Consider the following 18,821-nt stretch of genomic DNA (forward strand, 5'->3'; position numbering starts at 1 on the left):
AGTTTTGCTGCCATTTTATATTTTAGGGTAGCGTTCTAGCTGGTTCCGGGTACTTTTGCGTGATAAAATGAAGGTTTTGGGCAGTAATGGGTTAATGACAGCATATTGGTGGAGCTTTCTCATTTCAAAATGTTCTTCATGTGTGCTGGCGTTATTTTCAGGTGCGTTTTGCTGCCATTTTATATGTTAGGGTAGCGTTCCGGCTGGTTCTGGGTACTTTTTTTCGTGATAAAATGAAGATTTTGGGCAGTAATGGGTTAATGACAGCATATTGGTGCACCTTTCTCATTTTAAAATGTTCTTCGTGTGTGTTTGCACCATTTTCAGTTGAGGTTCGCTGCCGTTTTATATATTAGGGTAGCATTCTGGCCCGTTCCAGGTACTTTTTTGTGGTAAAATGTAGATTTTGGGCAGTAAATGGTTAATGACAGCATATTGGTGCACCTTTCTCATTTCAAAATGTTCTTCATGTGTGTTTCCATCATTTTCCGGTGAGTTTCGAAGCCGTTTTACATATTAGGGTAGCATTCCGGCACGTTCCGGGTACTTTTTGGTGATAAAATGTAGATTTTGGGCAGTAATGGGTTCATGACAGCATATTGGTCCCCTTTTTTCATTTCAAAATGTTCTTCATGTATGTTTGCATCATTTTCAGGTGAGTTTCGCTGCCATTTTATATATTAGGGTAGCATTCCGGCCCGTTCTGGGTACTTTTTCGTGATAAAATGTAGATTTTGGCGAGTAATGGATTAATGACAGCATATTGGTGCACCTTTCTCATTTCAAAATGTTCTTCATGTGTGTTTGCATCACTTTCAGGTGAGTTTCGCTGCCATTGTATATGTTAGGGTAGCGTTCCGGCCATGGGTGAATGACAGCATATTGGTGGAGCTTTCTCATTTCAAAATGTTCTTTATGTGTGTTTGCATCATTTTCCGGTGAGTTTCATTGCTGTTTTATATATTAGGGTAGCATTCCGGCCCGTTCCGGGTACTTTTTCGTGATAAAATATAGATTTTGAGGAGTAATGGGTTCATGACAGCATATTGGGGCCCCTTTTTCATTTCAGAATGTTCTTCATGTGTGTGTGCATCATTTTCAGGTGAATTTCGCTGCCATTTTATATATTAGGGTAGCGTTCCAGCCCGTTCCGGGTACTTTTTCATGATAAAATGTAGATTTTGGGCAGTAATGGGTGAATGACAGCATATTGGTGGAGCTTTCTCATTTCAAAATGTTCTTCATGTGTGTTTCCATCATTTTCCTGTGAGATTTGCTGCCGTTTTACATATTAGGGTAGCATTCCGGCACGTTCCGGGTACTTTTTCGTGATAAAATGTAGATTTTGGGCAGTAATGGGTTCATGACAGCATATTGGTCCCCTTTTTTCATTTCAAAATGTTCTTCATGTGTGTTTGCATCATTTTCAGGTGAGTTTCGCTGCCATTTTATATATTAGGGTAGCGTTCCGGCCCGTTCTGGGTACTTTTTCGTGATAAAATGTAGATTTTGGCGAATAATGGATTAATGACATCATATTGGTGCTCCTTTCTCATTTCAAAATGTTCTTCATGTGTGTTTGCATCACTTTCAGGTGAGTTTCGCTGCCATTGTATATGTTAGGGTAGCGTTCCGGCCATGGGTGAATGACAGCATATTGGTGGAGCTTTCTCATTTCAAAATGTTCTTTATGTGTGTGTGCATCATTTTCAGGTGAATTTCGCTGCCATTTTATATATTAGGGTAGCGTTCCAGCCCGTTTCGGGTACTTTTTCGTGATAAAATGTAGATTTTGGGCAGTAATGCGTGAATGACAGCATATTGGTGGGACTTTCTCATTTCAAAATGTTCTTCATGTGTGCTCGCATTATTTTCAGGTGAGTTTTGCTGCCATTTTATATATTAGGGTAGCATTCCGGCCCGTTCCGGGTACTTTTTCGTGATAAAATGTAGATTTTGAGGAGTAATGGGTTCATGACAGCATATTGGGGCCCCTTTTTCATTTCAGAATGTTCTTCATGTGTGTGTGTGCATCATTTTCAGGTGAGTTTCGCTGCCATTTTATATATTAGGGTACCGTTCCGGCCCGTTCTCGGTACTTTTTCGTGATAAAATGTAGATTTTGGGCAGTAATGTGTGAATGACAGCATATTGGTGGAGCTTTCTCATTTCAAAATGTTCTTCATGTGTGTTTGCATCATTTTCAGTTGAGTTTCGCTGCCGTTTTGTATGTTAGAGTATCGTTCCGGCCCGTTCCGGGTACTTTTCTGTGATAAAATGTAGATTTTGGGCAGTAATGGGTTAATGACAGCATATTGGTGCACCTTTCATATTTCAAAATGTTTTTCATGTGTGTTTGCATCATTTTCAGTTGAGTTTCGCTGCCGTTTTATATATTAAGGTAGCGTTCCGGCCCGTTCTGGGTACTTTTTCATGATAAAATGTAGATTTTGGCCAGAAATGGGTGAATGATAGCATATTGGTGGAGCTTTTGCATTTCAAAATGTTCTCCATGTGTGCTTGCATCATTTTCAGGTGAGTTTTGCTGCCATTTTATATGTTAGGGTAGCGTTCTAGCTGGTTCCGGGTATTTTTGCGTGATAAAATGAAGGTTTTGGGCAGTAATGGGTTAATGACAGCATATTGGTGCACATTTCTCATTTGAAAATGTTCTTCATGTGTGTTTGCATCACTTTCAGTTGAGTTTTGCTGCTGTTTTATAATTTAGGGTAGCGTTCCGGCCCGTTCTGTGTACTTTTTCGTGATAAAATGTAGATTTTGGGCAGTATTGGGTTCATGACAGCATAATGGGCCACCTTTTTCATTTCAGAATGTTCTTCATGTGTGTGTGCATCATTTTCAGGTGAGTTTCGCTGCCATTTTATATATTAGGGTAGCGTTCCGGCCCGTTCCGGGTACTTTTTCGTGATAAAATGTAGATTTTGGGCAGTAATGGGTGAATGACAGCATATTGGTGGAGCTTTCTCATTTCAAAATGTTCTTCATGTGTGCTTGCATCATTTTCAGGGGAGTTCTGCTGCCATTTTATATGTTAGGGTAGCGTTCTGGCTGGTTCTGGGTACTTTTTGGTGATAAAATGAAGATTTTGGGCAGTAATGGGTTAATGACAGCATATTGGTGCACCATTCTCATTTTAAAATGTTCTTCATGTGTGTTTGCATCACTCTCAGTTGAGTTTCGCTGCGGTTTTATATGGTAGGGTAGCGTTCCGGCCCGTTCCGTGTACTTTTCCTTGATAAAATGTAGATTTTGGGCAGTAGTGGGTTAATGACAGCATATTGGTGCACCTTTCTTATTTCAAAATGTTTTTCATGCGTGTTTGCATCATTTTCAGGTGAGGTTTGCTGCCGTTTTATATTTTAAGGTAGCGTTCTGGCCCGTTCTGTGTACTTTTTCATGATAAAATGTAGATTTTGGGCAGAAATGGGTTACTGACAGCATATTGGTGGAGCTTTCTTATTTCAAAATGTTCTTCATGTGTGTTTGCATCATTTTCCGGTGAGTTTTGCTGGCGTTTTTTATAATAGGGTAGCATTCCAGCCCGTTCCAGGTACGTTTTCGTGAAAAAAATGTAGATTTTGGGCAGTAATGGGTTCATGACAGCATATTGGTGCAACTTTTTCATTTCAAAATGTTCTTCATGTGTGTGTGCATCATTTTCAGGTGAGTTTTGCTGCCATTTTATATTTTAGGGTAGCGTTCTAGCTGGTTCCGGGTACTTTTGCGTGATAAAATGAAGGTTTTGGGCAGTAATGGGTTAATGACAGCATATTGGTATAGCTTTCTCATTTCAAAATGTTCTTCATGTGTGCTCGCGTTATTTTCAGGTGCGTTTTGCTGCCATTTTATATGTTAGGGTAGCGTTGCGGCTGGTTCTGGGTACTTTTTCGTGATAAAATGAAGATTTTGGGCAGTAATGGGTTAATGACAGCATATTGGTGCACCTTTCTCATTTTAAAATGTTCTTCGTGTGTGTTTCCATCATTTTCAGTTGAGGTTCACTGCCGTTTTATATATTAGGGTAGCATTCCGGCCCGTTCCAGGTACTTTTTTGTGGTAAAATGTAGATTTTGGGCAGTAAATGGTTAATGACAGCATATTGGTGCACCTTTCTCATTTCAAAATGTTCTTCATGTGTGTTTCCATCATTTTCCGGTGAGTTTCGAAGCCGTTTTACATATTAGGGTAGCATTCCGGCACGTTCCGTGTACTTTTTGGTGATAAAATGTAGATTTTGGGCAGTAATGGGTTCATGACAGCATATTGGTCCCCTTTTTTCATTTCAAAATGTTCTTCATGTATGTTTGCATCATTTTCAGGTGAGTTTTGCTGCCATTTTATATATTAGGGTAGCATTCCGGCCCGTTCTGGGTACTTTTTCGTGATAAAATGTAGATTTTGGCGAGTAATGGATTAATGACAGCATATTGGTGCACCTTTTTCATTTCGAAATGTTCTTCATGTGTGTTTGCATCATTTTCAGTTGAGTTTCGCTGCCGTTTTGTATGTTGAGTAGCGTTCCGGCCCGTTCCAGGTACTTTTCTGTGATAAAATGTAGATTTTGGGCAGTAATGGCTTAATGACAGCATATTGGTGCACCTTTCTTATTTCAAAATGTTTTTCATGTGTGTTTGCATCATTTTCAGTTGAGTTTTGCTGCCGTTTTATATATTAAGGTAGCGTTCCGGCCCGTTCCTGGTACTTTTTCATGATAAAATGTAGATTTTGGCCAGAAATGGGTGAATGATAGCATATTGGTGGAGCTTTTGCATTTCAAAATGTTCTCCATGTGTGCTTGCATCATTTTCAGGTGAGTTTTGCTGCCATTTTATATGTTAGGGTAGCGTTCTAGCTGGTTCCGAGTATTTTTGCGTGATAAAATGAAGGTTTTGGGCAGTAATGGGTTAATGACAGCATATTGGTGCACCTTTCTCATTTGAAAATGTTCTTCATGTGTGTTTGCATCACTTTCAGCTGAGTTTCGCTGCTGTTTTATAATTTATGGTAGCGTTCCGGCCCGTTCCGTGTACTTTTTCGTGATAAAATGTAGAGTTTCGGCAGTATTGGGTTCATGACAGCATAATGGGGCACGTTTTTCATTTCAGAATGTTCTTCATGTGTGTGTGCATCATTTTCAGGTGAGTTTCGCTGCCATTTTATATATTAGGGTAGCGTTCCGGCCCGTTCCGGGTACTTTTTCGTGATAAAATGTAGATTTTGGGCAGTAATGGGTGAATGACAGCATATTGGTGGAGATTTCTCATTTCAAAATGTTCTTCATGTGTGCTTGCATCATTTTCAGGGGAGTTCTGCTGCCATTTTATATGTTAGGGTAGCGTTCTGGCTGGTTCTGGGTACTTTTTGGTGATAAAATGAAGATTTTGGGCAGTAATGGGTTAATGACAGCATATTGGTGCACCATTCTCATTTTAAAATGTTCTTCATGTGTGTTTGCATCACTCTCAGTTGAGTTTCGCTGCGGTTTTATATGGTAGGGTAGCGTTCCGGCCCGTTCCGTGTACTTTTCCTTGATAAAATGTAGATTTTGGGCAGTAGTGGGTTAATGACAGCATATTGGTGCACCTTTCTTATTTCAAAATGTTTTTCATGTGTGTTTGCATCATTTTCAGTTGAGGTTCGCTGCCGTTTTATATTTTAAGGTAGCGTTCTGGCCCGTTCCGTGTACTTTTTCATGATAAAATGTAGATTTTGGGCAGTAATGGGTTACTGACAGCATATTGGTGGAGTTTTCTTATTTCAAAATGTTGTGTTTGCATCATTTTCCGGTGAGTTTTGCTGGCGTTTTTTATAATAGGGTAGCATTCCGGCCCGTTCCAGGTACGTTTTCGTGAAAAAAATGTAGATTTTGGGCAGTAATGGGTTCATGACAGCATATTGGAGCCCCTTTTTCATTTCAAAATGTTCTTCATGTGTGTGTGCATCATTTTCAGGTGAGTTTCGCTGCCGTTTTGTATGTTAGAGTAGCGTTCCGGCCCGTTCCGGGTACTTTTCTGTGATAAAATGTAGATTTTGGGCAGTAATGGCTTAATGACAGCATATTGGTGCACCTTTCTTATTTCAAAATGTTTTTCATGTGTGTTTGCATCATTTTCAGTTGAGTTTTGCTGCCGTTTTATATATTAAGGTAGCGTTCCGGCCCGTTCCTGGTACTTTTTCATGATAAAATGTAGATTTTGGCCAGAAATGGGTGAATGATAGCATATTGGTGGAGCTTTTGCATTTCAAAATGTTCTCCATGTGTGCTTGCATCATTTTCAGGTGAGTTTTGCTGCCATTTTATATGTTAGGGTAGCGTTCTAGCTGGTTCCGAGTATTTTTGCGTGATAAAATGAAGGTTTTGGGCAGTAATGGGTTAATGACAGCATATTGGTGCACCTTTCTCATTTGAAAATGTTCTTCATGTGTGTTTGCATCACTTTCAGCTGAGTTTCGCTGCTGTTTTATAATTTATGGTAGCGTTCCGGCCCGTTCCGTGTACTTTTTCGTGATAAAATGTAGAGTTTCGGCAGTATTGGGTTCATGACAGCATAATGGGGCACGTTTTTCATTTCAGAATGTTCTTCATGTGTGTGTGCATCATTTTCAGGTGAGTTTCGCTGCCATTTTATATATTAGGGTAGCGTTCCGGCCCGTTCCGGGTACTTTTTCGTGATAAAATGTAGATTTTGGGCAGTAATGGGTGAATGACAGCATATTGGTGGAGCTTTCTCATTTCAAAATGTTCTTCATGTGTGCTTGCATCATTTTCAGGGGAGTTCTGCTGCCATTTTATATGTTAGGGTAGCGTTCTGGCTGGTTCTGGGTACTTTTTGGTGATAAAATGAAGATTTTGGGCAGTAATGGGTTAATGACAGCATATTGGTGCACCATTCTCATTTTAAAATGTTCTTCATGTGTGTTTGCATCATTTTCAGGTGAGGTTTGCTGCCGTTTTATATTTTAAGGTAGCGTTCTGGCCCGTTCTGTGTACTTTTTCATGATAAAATGTAGATTTTGGGCAGTAATGGGTTACTGACAGCATATTGGTGGAGCTTTCTTATTTCAAAATGTTCTTCATGTGTGTTTGCATCATTTTCCGGTGAGTTTTGCTGGCGTTTTTTATAATAGGGTAGCATTCCAGCCCGTTCCAGGTACGTTTTCGTGAAAAAAATGTAGATTTTGGGCAGTAATGGGTTCATGACAGCATATTGGTGCAACTTTTTCATTTCAAAATGTTCTTCATGTGTGTGTGCATCATTTTCAGGTGAGTTTTGCTGCCATTTTATATTTTAGGGTAGCGTTCTAGCTGGTTCCGGGTACTTTTGCGTGATAAAATGAAGGTTTTGGGCAGTAATGGGTTAATGACAGCATATTGGTGGAGCTTTCTCATTTCAAAATGTTCTTCATGTGTGCTCGCGTTATTTTCAGGTGAGTTTTGCTGCCATTTTATATGTTAGGTTAGCGTTCCGGCTGGTTCTGGGTACTTTTTCGTGATAAAATGAAGATTTTGGGCAGTAATGGGTTAATAACAGCATATTGGTGCACCATTCTCATTTTAAAATGTTCTTCATGTGTGTTTGCATCACTCTCAGTTGAGTTTCGCTGCGGTTTTATATGGTAGGGTAGCGTTCCGGCCCGTTCCGTGTACTTTTCCTTGATAAAATGTAGATTTTGGGCAGTAGTGGGTTAATGACAGCATATTGGTGCACCTTTCTTATTTCAAAATGTTTTTCATGTGTGTTTGCATCATTTTCAGGTGAGGTTTGCTGCCGTTTTATATTTTAAGGTAGCTTTCTGGCCCGTTCTGTGTACTTTTTCATGATAAAATGTAGATTTTGGGCAGTAATGGGTTACTGACAGCATATTGGTGGAGCTTTCTTATTTCAAAATGTTCTTCATGTGTGTTTGCATCATTTTCCGGTGAGTTTTGCTGCCATTTTATATTTTAGGGTAGCGTTCTAGCTGGTTCCGGGTACTTTTGCGTGATAAAATGAAGGTTTTGGGCAGTAATGGGTTAATGACAGCATATTGGTGGAGCTTTCTCATTTTAAAATGTTCTTCATGTGTGTTTGCATCATTTTCAGTTGAGGTTCGCTGCCGTTTTATATATTAGGGTAGCATTCCGGCCCGTTCCAGGTACTTTTTTGTGGTAAAATGTAGATTTTGGGCAGTAAATGGTTAATGACAGCATATTGGTGCACCTTTCTCATTTCAAAATGTTCTTCATGTGTGTTTCCATCATTTTCCGGTGAGTTTCGAAGCCGTTTTACATATTAGGGTAGCATTCCGGCACGTTCCGGGTACTTTTTCGTGATAAAATGTAGATTTTGGCGAGTAATGGATTAATGACAGCATATTGGTGCACCTTTCTCATTTCAAAATGTTCTTCATGTGTGTTTGCATCACTTTCAGCTGAGTTTCGCTGCTGTTTTATAATTTATGGTAGCGTTCCGGCCCGTTCCGTGTACTTTTTCGTGATAAAATGTAGAGTTTCGGCAGTATTGGGTTCATGACAGCATAATGGGGCACGTTTTTCATTTCAGAATGTTCTTCATGTGTGTGTGCATCATTTTCAGGTGAGTTTCGCTGCCATTTTATATATTAGGGTAGCGTTCCGGCCCGTTCCGGGTACTTTTTCGTGATAAAATGTAGATTTTGGGCAGTAATGGGTGAATGACAGCATATTGGTGGAGCTTTCTCATTTCAAAATGTTCTTCATGTGTGCTTGCATCATTTTCAGGGGAGTTCTGCTGCCATTTTATATGTTAGGGTAGCGTTCTGGCTGGTTCTGGGTACTTTCTGGTGATAAAATGAAGATTTTGGGCAGTAATGGGTTAATGACAGCATATTGGTGCACCATTCTCATTTTAAAATGTTCTTCATGTGTGTTTGCATCACTCTCAGTTGAGTTTCGCTGCGGTTTTATATGGTAGGGTAGCGTTCCGGCCCGTTCCGTGTACTTTTCCTTGATAAAATGTAGATTTTGGGCAGTAGTGGGTTAATGACAGCATATTGGTGCACCTTTCTTATTTCAAAATGTTTTTCATGTGTGTTTGCATCATTTTCAGGTGAGGTTTGCTGCCGTTTTATATTTTAAGGTAGCGTTCTGGCCCGTTCTGTGTACTTTTTCATGATAAAATGTAGATTTTGGGCAGTAATGGGTTACTGACAGCATATTGGTGGAGCTTTCTTATTTCAAAATGTTCTTCATGTGTGTTTGCATCATTTTCCGGTGAGTTTTGCTGCCATTTTATATTTTAGGGTAGCGTTCTAGCTGGTTCCGGGTACTTTTGCGTGATAAAATGAAGGTTTTGGGCAGTAATGGGTTAATGACAGCATATTGGTGGAGCTTTCTCATTTTAAAATGTTCTTCATGTGTGTTTGCATCATTTTCAGTTGAGGTTCGCTGCCGTTTTATATATTAGGGTAGCATTCCGGCCCGTTCCAGGTACTTTTTTGTGGTAAAATGTAGATTTTGGGCAGTAAATGGTTAATGACAGCATATTGGTGCACCTTTCTCATTTCAAAATGTTCTTCATGTGTGTTTCCATCATTTTCCGGTGAGTTTCGAAGCCGTTTTACATATTAGGGTAGCATTCCGGCACGTTCCGGGTACTTTTTCGTGATAAAATGTAGATTTTGGCGAGTAATGGATTAATGACAGCATATTGGTGCACCTTTCTCATTTCAAAATGTTCTTCATGTGTGTTTGCATCACTTTCAGCTGAGTTTCGCTGCTGTTTTATAATTTATGGTAGCGTTCCGGCCCGTTCCGTGTACTTTTTCGTGATAAAATGTAGAGTTTCGGCAGTATTGGGTTCATGACAGCATAATGGGGCACGTTTTTCATTTCAGAATGTTCTTCCTGTGTGTGTGCATCATTTTCAGGTGAGTTTCGCTGCCATTTTATATATTAGGGTAGCGTTCCGGCCCGTTCCGGGTACTTTTTCGTGATTAAATGTAGATTTTGGGCAGTAATGGGTGAATGACAGCATATTGGTGCACCTTTCTCATTTCAAAATGTTCTTCATGTGTGTTTCCATCATTTTCCGGTGAGTTTCGAAGCCGTTTTACATATTAGGGTAGCATTCCGGCACGTTCCGTGTACTTTTTGGTGATAAAATGTAGATTTTGGGCAGTAATGGGTTCATAAAAGCATATTGGTCCCCTTTTTTCATTTCAAAATGTTCTTCATGTATGTTTGCATCATTTTCAGGTGAGTTTTGCTGCCATTTTATATATTAGGGTAGCATTCCGGCCCGTTCTGGGTACTTTTTCGTGATAAAATGTAGATTTTGGCGAGTAATGGATTAATGACAGCATATTGGTGCACCTTTTTCATTTCGAAATGTTCTTCATGTGTGTTTGCATCATTTTCAGTTGAGTTTCGCTGCCGTTTTGTATGTTGAGTAGCGTTCCGGCCCGTTCCAGGTACTTTTCTGTGATAAAATGTAGATTTTGGGCAGTAATGGCTTAATGACAGCATATTGGTGCACCTTTCTTATTTCAAAATGTTTTTCATGTGTGTTTGCATCATTTTCAGTTGAGTTTTGCTGCCGTTTTATATATTAAGGTAGCGTTCCGGCCCGTTCCTGGTACTTTTTCATGATAAAATGTAGATTTTGGCCAGAAATGGGTGAATGATAGCATATTGGTGGAGCTTTTGCATTTCAAAATGTTCTCCATGTGTGCTTGCATCATTTTCAGGTGAGTTTTGCTGCCATTTTATATGTTAGGGTAGCGTTCTAGCTGGTTCCGAGTATTTTTGCGTGATAAAATGAAGGTTTTGGGCAGTAATGGGTTAATGACAGCATATTGGTGCACCTTTCTCATTTGAAAATGTTCTTCATGTGTGTTTGCATCACTTTCAGCTGAGTTTCGCTGCTGTTTTATAATTTATGGTAGCGTTCCGGCCCGTTCCGTGTACTTTTTCGTGATAAAATGTAGAGTTTCGGCAGTATTGGGTTCATGACAGCATAATGGGGCACGTTTTTCATTTCAGAATGTTCTTCATGTGTGTGTGCATCATTTTCAGGTGAGTTTCGCTGCCATTTTATATATTAGGGTAGCGTTCCGGCCCGTTCCGGGTACTTTTTCGTGATAAAATGTAGATTTTGGGCAGTAATGGGTGAATGACAGCATATTGGTGGAGATTTCTCATTTCAAAATGTTCTTCATGTGTGCTTGCATCATTTTCAGGGGAGTTCTGCTGCCATTTTATATGTTAGGGTAGCGTTCTGGCTGGTTCTGGGTACTTTTTGGTGATAAAATGAAGATTTTGGGCAGTAATGGGTTAATGACAGCATATTGGTGCACCATTCTCATTTTAAAATGTTCTTCATGTGTGTTTGCATCACTCTCAGTTGAGTTTCGCTGCGGTTTTATATGGTAGGGTAGCGTTCCGGCCCGTTCCGTGTACTTTTCCTTGATAAAATGTAGATTTTGGGCAGTAGTGGGTTAATGACAGCATATTGGTGCACCTTTCTTATTTCAAAATGTTTTTCATGTGTGTTTGCATCATTTTCAGTTGAGGTTCGCTGCCGTTTTATATTTTAAGGTAGCGTTCTGGCCCGTTCCGTGTACTTTTTCATGATAAAATGTAGATTTTGGGCAGTAATGGGTTACTGACAGCATATTGGTGGAGTTTTCTTATTTCAAAATGTTGTGTTTGCATCATTTTCCGGTGAGTTTTGCTGGCGTTTTTTATAATAGGGTAGCATTCCGGCCCGTTCCAGGTACGTTTTCGTGAAAAAAATGTAGATTTTGGGCAGTAATGGGTTCATGACAGCATATTGGAGCCCCTTTTTCATTTCAAAATGTTCTTCATGTGTGTGTGCATCATTTTCAGGTGAGTTTCGCTGCCGTTTTGTATGTTAGAGTAGCGTTCCGGCCCGTTCCGGGTACTTTTCTGTGATAAAATGTAGATTTTGGGCAGTAATGGCTTAATGACAGCATATTGGTGCACCTTTCTTATTTCAAAATGTTTTTCATGTGTGTTTGCATCATTTTCAGTTGAGTTTTGCTGCCGTTTTATATATTAAGGTAGCGTTCCGGCCCGTTCCTGGTACTTTTTCATGATAAAATGTAGATTTTGGCCAGAAATGGGTGAATGATAGCATATTGGTGGAGCTTTTGCATTTCAAAATGTTCTCCATGTGTGCTTGCATCATTTTCAGGTGAGTTTTGCTGCAATTTTATATGTTAGGGTAGCGTTCTAGCTGGTTCCGAGTATTTTTGCGTGATAAAATGAAGGTTTTGGGCAGTAATGGGTTAATGACAGCATATTGGTGCACCTTTCTCATTTGAAAATGTTCTTCATGTGTGTTTGCATCACTTTCAGCTGAGTTTCGCTGCTGTTTTATAATTTATGGTAGCGTTCCGGCCCGTTCCGTGTACTTTTTCGTGATAAAATGTAGAGTTTCGGCAGTATTGGGTTCATGACAGCATAATGGGGCACGTTTTTCATTTCAGAATGTTCTTCATGTGTGTGTGCATCATTTTCAGGTGAGTTTCGCTGCCATTTTATATATTAGGGTAGCGTTCCGGCCCGTTCCGGGTACTTTTTCGTGATAAAATGTAGATTTTGGGCAGTAATGGGTGAATGACAGCATATTGGTGGAGCTTTCTCATTTCAAAATGTTCTTCATGTGTGCTTGCATCATTTTCAGGGGAGTTCTGCTGCCATTTTATATGTTAGGGTAGCGTTCTGGCTGGTTCTGGGTACTTTTTGGTGATAAAATGAAGATTTTGGGCAGTAATGGGTTAATGATAGCATATTGGTGCACCATTCTCATTTTAAAATCTTCTTCATGTATGTTTGCATCATTTTCAGGTGAGGTTTGCTGCCGTTTTATATTTTAAGGTAGCGTTCTGGCCCGTTCTGTGTACTTTTTCATGATAAAATGTAGATTTTGGGCAGTAATGGGTTACTGACAGCATATTGGTGGAGCTTTCTTATTTCAAAATGTTCTTCATGTGTGTTTGCATCATTTTCCGGTGAGTTTTGCTGGCGTTTTTTATAATAGGGTAGCATTCCAGCCCGTTCCAGGTACGTTTTCGTGAAAAAAATGTAGATTTTGGGCAGTAATGGGTTCATGACAGCATATTGGTGCAACTTTTTCATTTCAAAATGTTCTTCATGTGTGTGTGCATCATTTTCAGGTGAGTTTTGCTGCCATTTTATATTTTAGGGTAGCGTTCTAGCTGGTTCCGGGTACTTTTGCGTGATAAAATGAAGGTTTTGGGCAGTAATGGGTTAATGACAGCATATTGGTGGAGCTTTCTCATTTCAAAATGTTCTTCATGTGTGCTCGCGTTATTTTCAGGTGAGTTTTGCTGCCATTTTATATGTTAGGTTAGCGTTCCGGCTGGTTCTGGGTACTTTTTCGTGATAAGATGAAGATTTTGGGCAGTAATGGGTTAATAACAGCATATTGGTGCACCATTCTCATTTTAAAATGTTCTTCATGTGTGTTTGCATCACTCTCAGTTGAGTTTCGCTGCGGTTTTATATGGTAGGGTAGCGTTCCGGCCCGTTCCGTGTACTTTTCCTTGATAAAATGTAGATTTTGGGCAGTAGTGGGTTAATGACAGCATATTGGTGCACCTTTCTTATTTCAAAATGTTTTTCATGTGTGTTTGCATCATTTTCAGGTGAGGTTTGCTGCCGTTTTATATTTTAAGGTAGCTTTCTGGCCCGTTCTGTGTACTTTTTCATGATAAAATGTAGATTTTGGGCAGTAATGGGTTACTGACAGCATATTGGTGGAGCTTTCTTATTTCAAAATGTTCTTCATGTGTGTTTGCATCATTTTCCGGTGAGTTTTGCTGCCATTTTATATTTTAGGGTAGCGTTCTAGCTGGTTCCGGGTACTTTTGCGTGATAAAATGAAGGTTTTGGGCAGTAATGGGTTAATGACAGCATATTGGTGGAGCTTTCTCATTTTAAAATGTTCTTCATGTGTGTTTGCATCATTTTCAGTTGAGGTTCGCTGCCGTTTTATATATTAGGGTAGCATTCCGGCCCGTTCCAGGTACTTTTTTGTGGTAAAATGTAGATTTTGGGCAGTAAATGGTTAATGACAGCATATTGGTGCACCTTTCTCATTTCAAAATGTTCTTCATGTGTGTTTCCATCATTTTCCGGTGAGTTTCGAAGCCGTTTTACATATTAGGGTAGCATTCCGGCACGTTCCGGGTACTTTTTCGTGATAAAATGTAGATTTTGGCGAGTAATGGATTAATGACAGCATATTGGTGCACCTTTCTCATTTCAAAATGTTCTTCATGTGTGTTTGCATCACTTTCAGCTGAGTTTCGCTGCTGTTTTATAATTTATGGTAGCGTTCCGGCCCGTTCCGTGTACTTTTTCGTGATAAAATGTAGAGTTTCGGCAGTATTGGGTTCATGACAGCATAATGGGGCACGTTTTTCATTTCAGAATGTTCTTCATGTGTGTGTGCATCATTTTCAGGTGAGTTTCGCTGCCATTTTATATATTAGGGTAGCGTTCCGGCCCGTTCCGGGTACTTTTTCGTGATAAAATGTAGATTTTGGGCAGTAATGGGTGAATGACAGCATATTGGTGGAGCTTTCTCATTTCAAAATGTTCTTCATGTGTGCTTGCATCATTTTCAGGGGAGTTCTGCTGCCATTTTATATGTTAGGGTAGCGTTCTGGCTGGTTCTGGGTACTTTCTGGTGATAAAATGAAGATTTTGGGCAGTAATGGGTTAATGACAGCATATTGGTGCACCATTCTCATTTTAAAATGTTCTTCATGTGTGTTTGCATCACTCTCAGTTGAGTTTCGCTGCGGTTTTATATGGTAGGGTAGCGTTCCGGCCCGTTCCGTGTACTTTTCCTTGATAAAATGTAGATTTTGGGCAGTAGTGGGTTAATGACAGCATATTGGTGCACCTTTCTTATTTCAAAATGTTTTTCATGTGTGTTTGCATCATTTTCAGGTGAGGTTTGCTGCCGTTTTATATTTTAAGGTAGCGTTCTGGCCCGTTCTGTGTACTTTTTCATGATAAAATGTAGATTTTGGGCAGTAATGGGTTACTGACAGCATATTGGTGGAGCTTTCTTATTTCAAAATGTTCTTCATGTGTGTTTGCATCATTTTCCGGTGAGTTTTGCTGCCATTTTATATTTTAGGGTAGCGTTCTAGCTGGTTCCGGGTACTTTTGCGTGATAAAATGAAGGTTTTGGGCAGTAATGGGTTAATGACAGCATATTGGTGGAGCTTTCTCATTTTAAAATGTTCTTCATGTGTGTTTGCATCATTTTCAGTTGAGGTTCGCTGCCGTTTTATATATTAGGGTAGCATTCCGGCCCGTTCCAGGTACTTTTTTGTGGTAAAATGTAGATTTTGGGCAGTAAATGGTTAATGACAGCATATTGGTGCACCTTTCTCATTTCAAAATGTTCTTCATGTGTGTTTCCATCATTTTCCGGTGAGTTTCGAAGCCGTTTTACATATTAGGGTAGCATTCCGGCACGTTCCGGGTACTTTTTCGTGATAAAATGTAGATTTTGGCGAGTAATGGATTAATGACAGCATATTGGTGCACCTTTCTCATTTCAAAATGTTCTTCATGTGTGTTTGCATCACTTTCAGCTGAGTTTCGCTGCTGTTTTATAATTTATGGTAGCGTTCCGGCCCGTTCCGTGTACTTTTTCGTGATAAAATGTAGAGTTTCGGCAGTATTGGGTTCATGACAGCATAATGGGGCACGTTTTTCATTTCAGAATGTTCTTCCTGTGTGTGTGCATCATTTTCAGGTGAGTTTCGCTGCCATTTTATATATTAGGGTAGCGTTCCGGCCCGTTCCGGGTACTTTTTCGTGATAAAATGTAGATTTTGGGCAGTAATGGGTGAATGACAGCATATTGGTGCACCTTTCTCATTTCAAAATGTTCTTCATGTGTGTTTCCATCATTTTCCGGTGAGTTTCGAAGCCGTTTTACATATTAGGGTAGCATTCCGGCACGTTCCGTGTACTTTTTGGTGATAAAATGTAGATTTTGGGCAGTAATGGGTTCATGACAGCATATTGGTCCCCTTTTTTCATTTCAAAATGTTCTTCATGTATGTTTGCATCATTTTCAGGTGAGTTTTGCTGCCATTTTATATATTAGGGTAGCATTCCGGCCCGTTCTGGGTACTTTTTCGTGATAAAATGTAGATTTTGGCGAGTAATGGATTAATAACAGCATATTGGTGCACCTTTTTCATTTCGAAATGTTCTTCATGTGTGTTTGCATCATTTTCAGTTGAGTTTCGCTGCCGTTTTGTATGTTGAGTAGCGTTCCGGCCCGTTCCAGGTACTTTTCTGTGATAAAATGTAGATTTTGGGCAGTAATGGCTTAATGACAGCATATTGGTGCACCTTTCTTATTTCAAAATGTTTTTCATGTGTGTTTGCATCATTTTCAGTTGAGTTTTGCTGCCGTTTTATATATTAAGGTAGCGTTCCGGCCCGTTCCTGGTACTTTTTCATGATAAAATGTAGATTTTGGCCAGAAATGGGTGAATGATAGCATATTGGTGGAGCTTTTGCATTTCAAAATGTTCTCCATGTGTGCTTGCATCATTTTCAGGTGAGTTTTGCTGCCATTTTATATGTTAGGGTAGCGTTCTAGCTGGTTCCGAGTATTTTTGCGTGATAAAATGAAGGTTTTGGGCAGTAATGGGTTAATGACAGCATATTGGTGCACCTTTCTCATTTGAAAATGTTCTTCATGTGTGTTTGCATCACTTTCAGCTGAGTTTCGCTGCTGTTTTATAATTTATGGTAGCGTTCCGGCCCGTTCCGTGTACTTTTTCGTGATAAAATGTAGAGTTTCGGCAGTATTGGGTTCATGACAGCATAATGGGGCACGTTTTTCATTTCAGAATGTTCTTCATGTGTGTGTGCATCATTTTCAGGTGAGTTTCGCTGCCATTTTATATATTAGGGTAGCGTTCCGGCCCGTTCCGGGTACTTTTTCGTGATAAAATGTAGATTTTGGGCAGTAATGGGTGAATGACAGCATATTGGTGGAGATTTCTCATTTCAAAATGTTCTTCATGTGTGCTTGCATCATTTTCAGGGGAGTTCTGCTGCCATTTTATATGTTAGGGTAGCGTTCTGGCTGGTTCTGGGTACTTTTTGGTGATAAAATGAAGATTTTGGGCAGTAATGGGTTAATGACAGCATATTGGTGCACCATTCTCATTTTAAAATGTTCTTCATGTGTGTTTGCATCACTCTCAGTTGAGTTTCGCTGCGGTTTTATATGGTAGGGTAGCGTTCCGGCCCGTTCCGTGTACTTTTCCTTGATAAAATGTAGATTTTGGGCAGTAGTGGGTTAATGACAGCATATTGGTGCACCTTTCTTATTTCAAAATGTTTTTCATGTGTGTTTGCATCATTTTCAGTTGAGGTTCGCTGCCGTTTTATATTTTAAGGTAGTGTTCTGGCCCGTTCCGTGTACTTTTTCATGATAAAATGTAGATTTTGGGCAGTAATGGGTTACTGACAGCATATTGGTGGAGTTTTCTTATTTCAAAATGTTGTGTTTGCATCATTTTCCGGTGAGTTTTGCTGGCGTTTTTTATAATAGGGTAGCATTCCGGCCCGTTCCAGGTACGTTTTCGTGAAAAAAATGTAGATTTTGGGCAGTAATGGGTTCATGACAGCATATTGGAGCCCCTTTTTCATTTCAAAATGTTCTTCATGTGTGTGTGCATCATTTTCAGGTGAGTTTCGCTGCCGTTTTGTATGTTAGAGTAGCGTTCCGGCCCGTTCCGGGTACTTTTCTGTGATAAAATGTAGATTTTGGGCAGTAATGGCTTAATGACAGCATATTGGTGCACCTTTCTTATTTCAAAATGTTTTTCATGTGTGTTTGCATCATTTTCAGTTGAGTTTTGCTGCCGTTTTATATATTAAGGTAGCGTTCCGGCCCGTTCCTGGTACTTTTTCATGATAAAATGTAGATTTTGGCCAGAAATGGGTGAATGATAGCATATTGGTGGAGCTTTTGCATTTCAAAATGTTCTCCATGTGTGCTTGCATCATTTTCAGGTGAGTTTTGCTGCAATTTTATATGTTAGGGTAGCGTTCTAGCTGGTTCCGAGTATTTTTGCGTGATAAAATGAAGGTTTTGGGCAGTAATGGGTTAATGACAGCATATTGGTGCACCTTTCTCATTTGAAAATGTTCTTCATGTGTGTTTGCATCACTTTCAGCTGAGTTTCGCTGCTGTTTTATAATTTATGGTAGCGTTCCGGCCCGTTCCGTGTACTTTTTCGTGATAAAATGTAGAGTTTCGGCAGTATTGGGTTCATGACAGCATAATGGGGCACGTTTTTCATTTCAGAATGTTCTTCATGTGTGTGTGCATCATTTTCAGGTGAGTTTCGCTGCCATTTTATATATTAGGGTAGCGTTCCGGCCCGTTCCGGGTACTTTTTCGTGATAAAATGTAGATTTTGGGCAGTAATGGGTGAATGACAGCATATTGGTGGAGCTTTCTCATTTCAAAATGTTCTTCATGTGTGCTTGCATCATTTTCAGGGGAGTTCTGCTGCCATTTTATATGTTAGGGTAGCGTTCTGGCTGGTTCTGGGTACTTTTTGGTGATAAAATGAAGATTTTGGGCAGTAATGGGTTAATGACAGCATATTGGTGCACCATTCTCATTTTAAAATGTTCTTCATGTGTGTTTGCATCATTTTCAGGTGAGGTTTGCTGCCGTTTTATATTTTAAGGTAGCGTTCTGGCCCGTTCTGTCTACTTTTTCATGATAAAA

The sequence above is a fragment of the Ambystoma mexicanum genome, chromosome 1q, assembly GCF_040938575.1.
Source record: "Ambystoma mexicanum isolate Mex_15411 chromosome 1q, UKY_AmexF1_1, whole genome shotgun sequence".
Lineage (NCBI taxonomy): Eukaryota > Metazoa > Chordata > Amphibia > Caudata > Ambystomatidae > Ambystoma > Ambystoma mexicanum.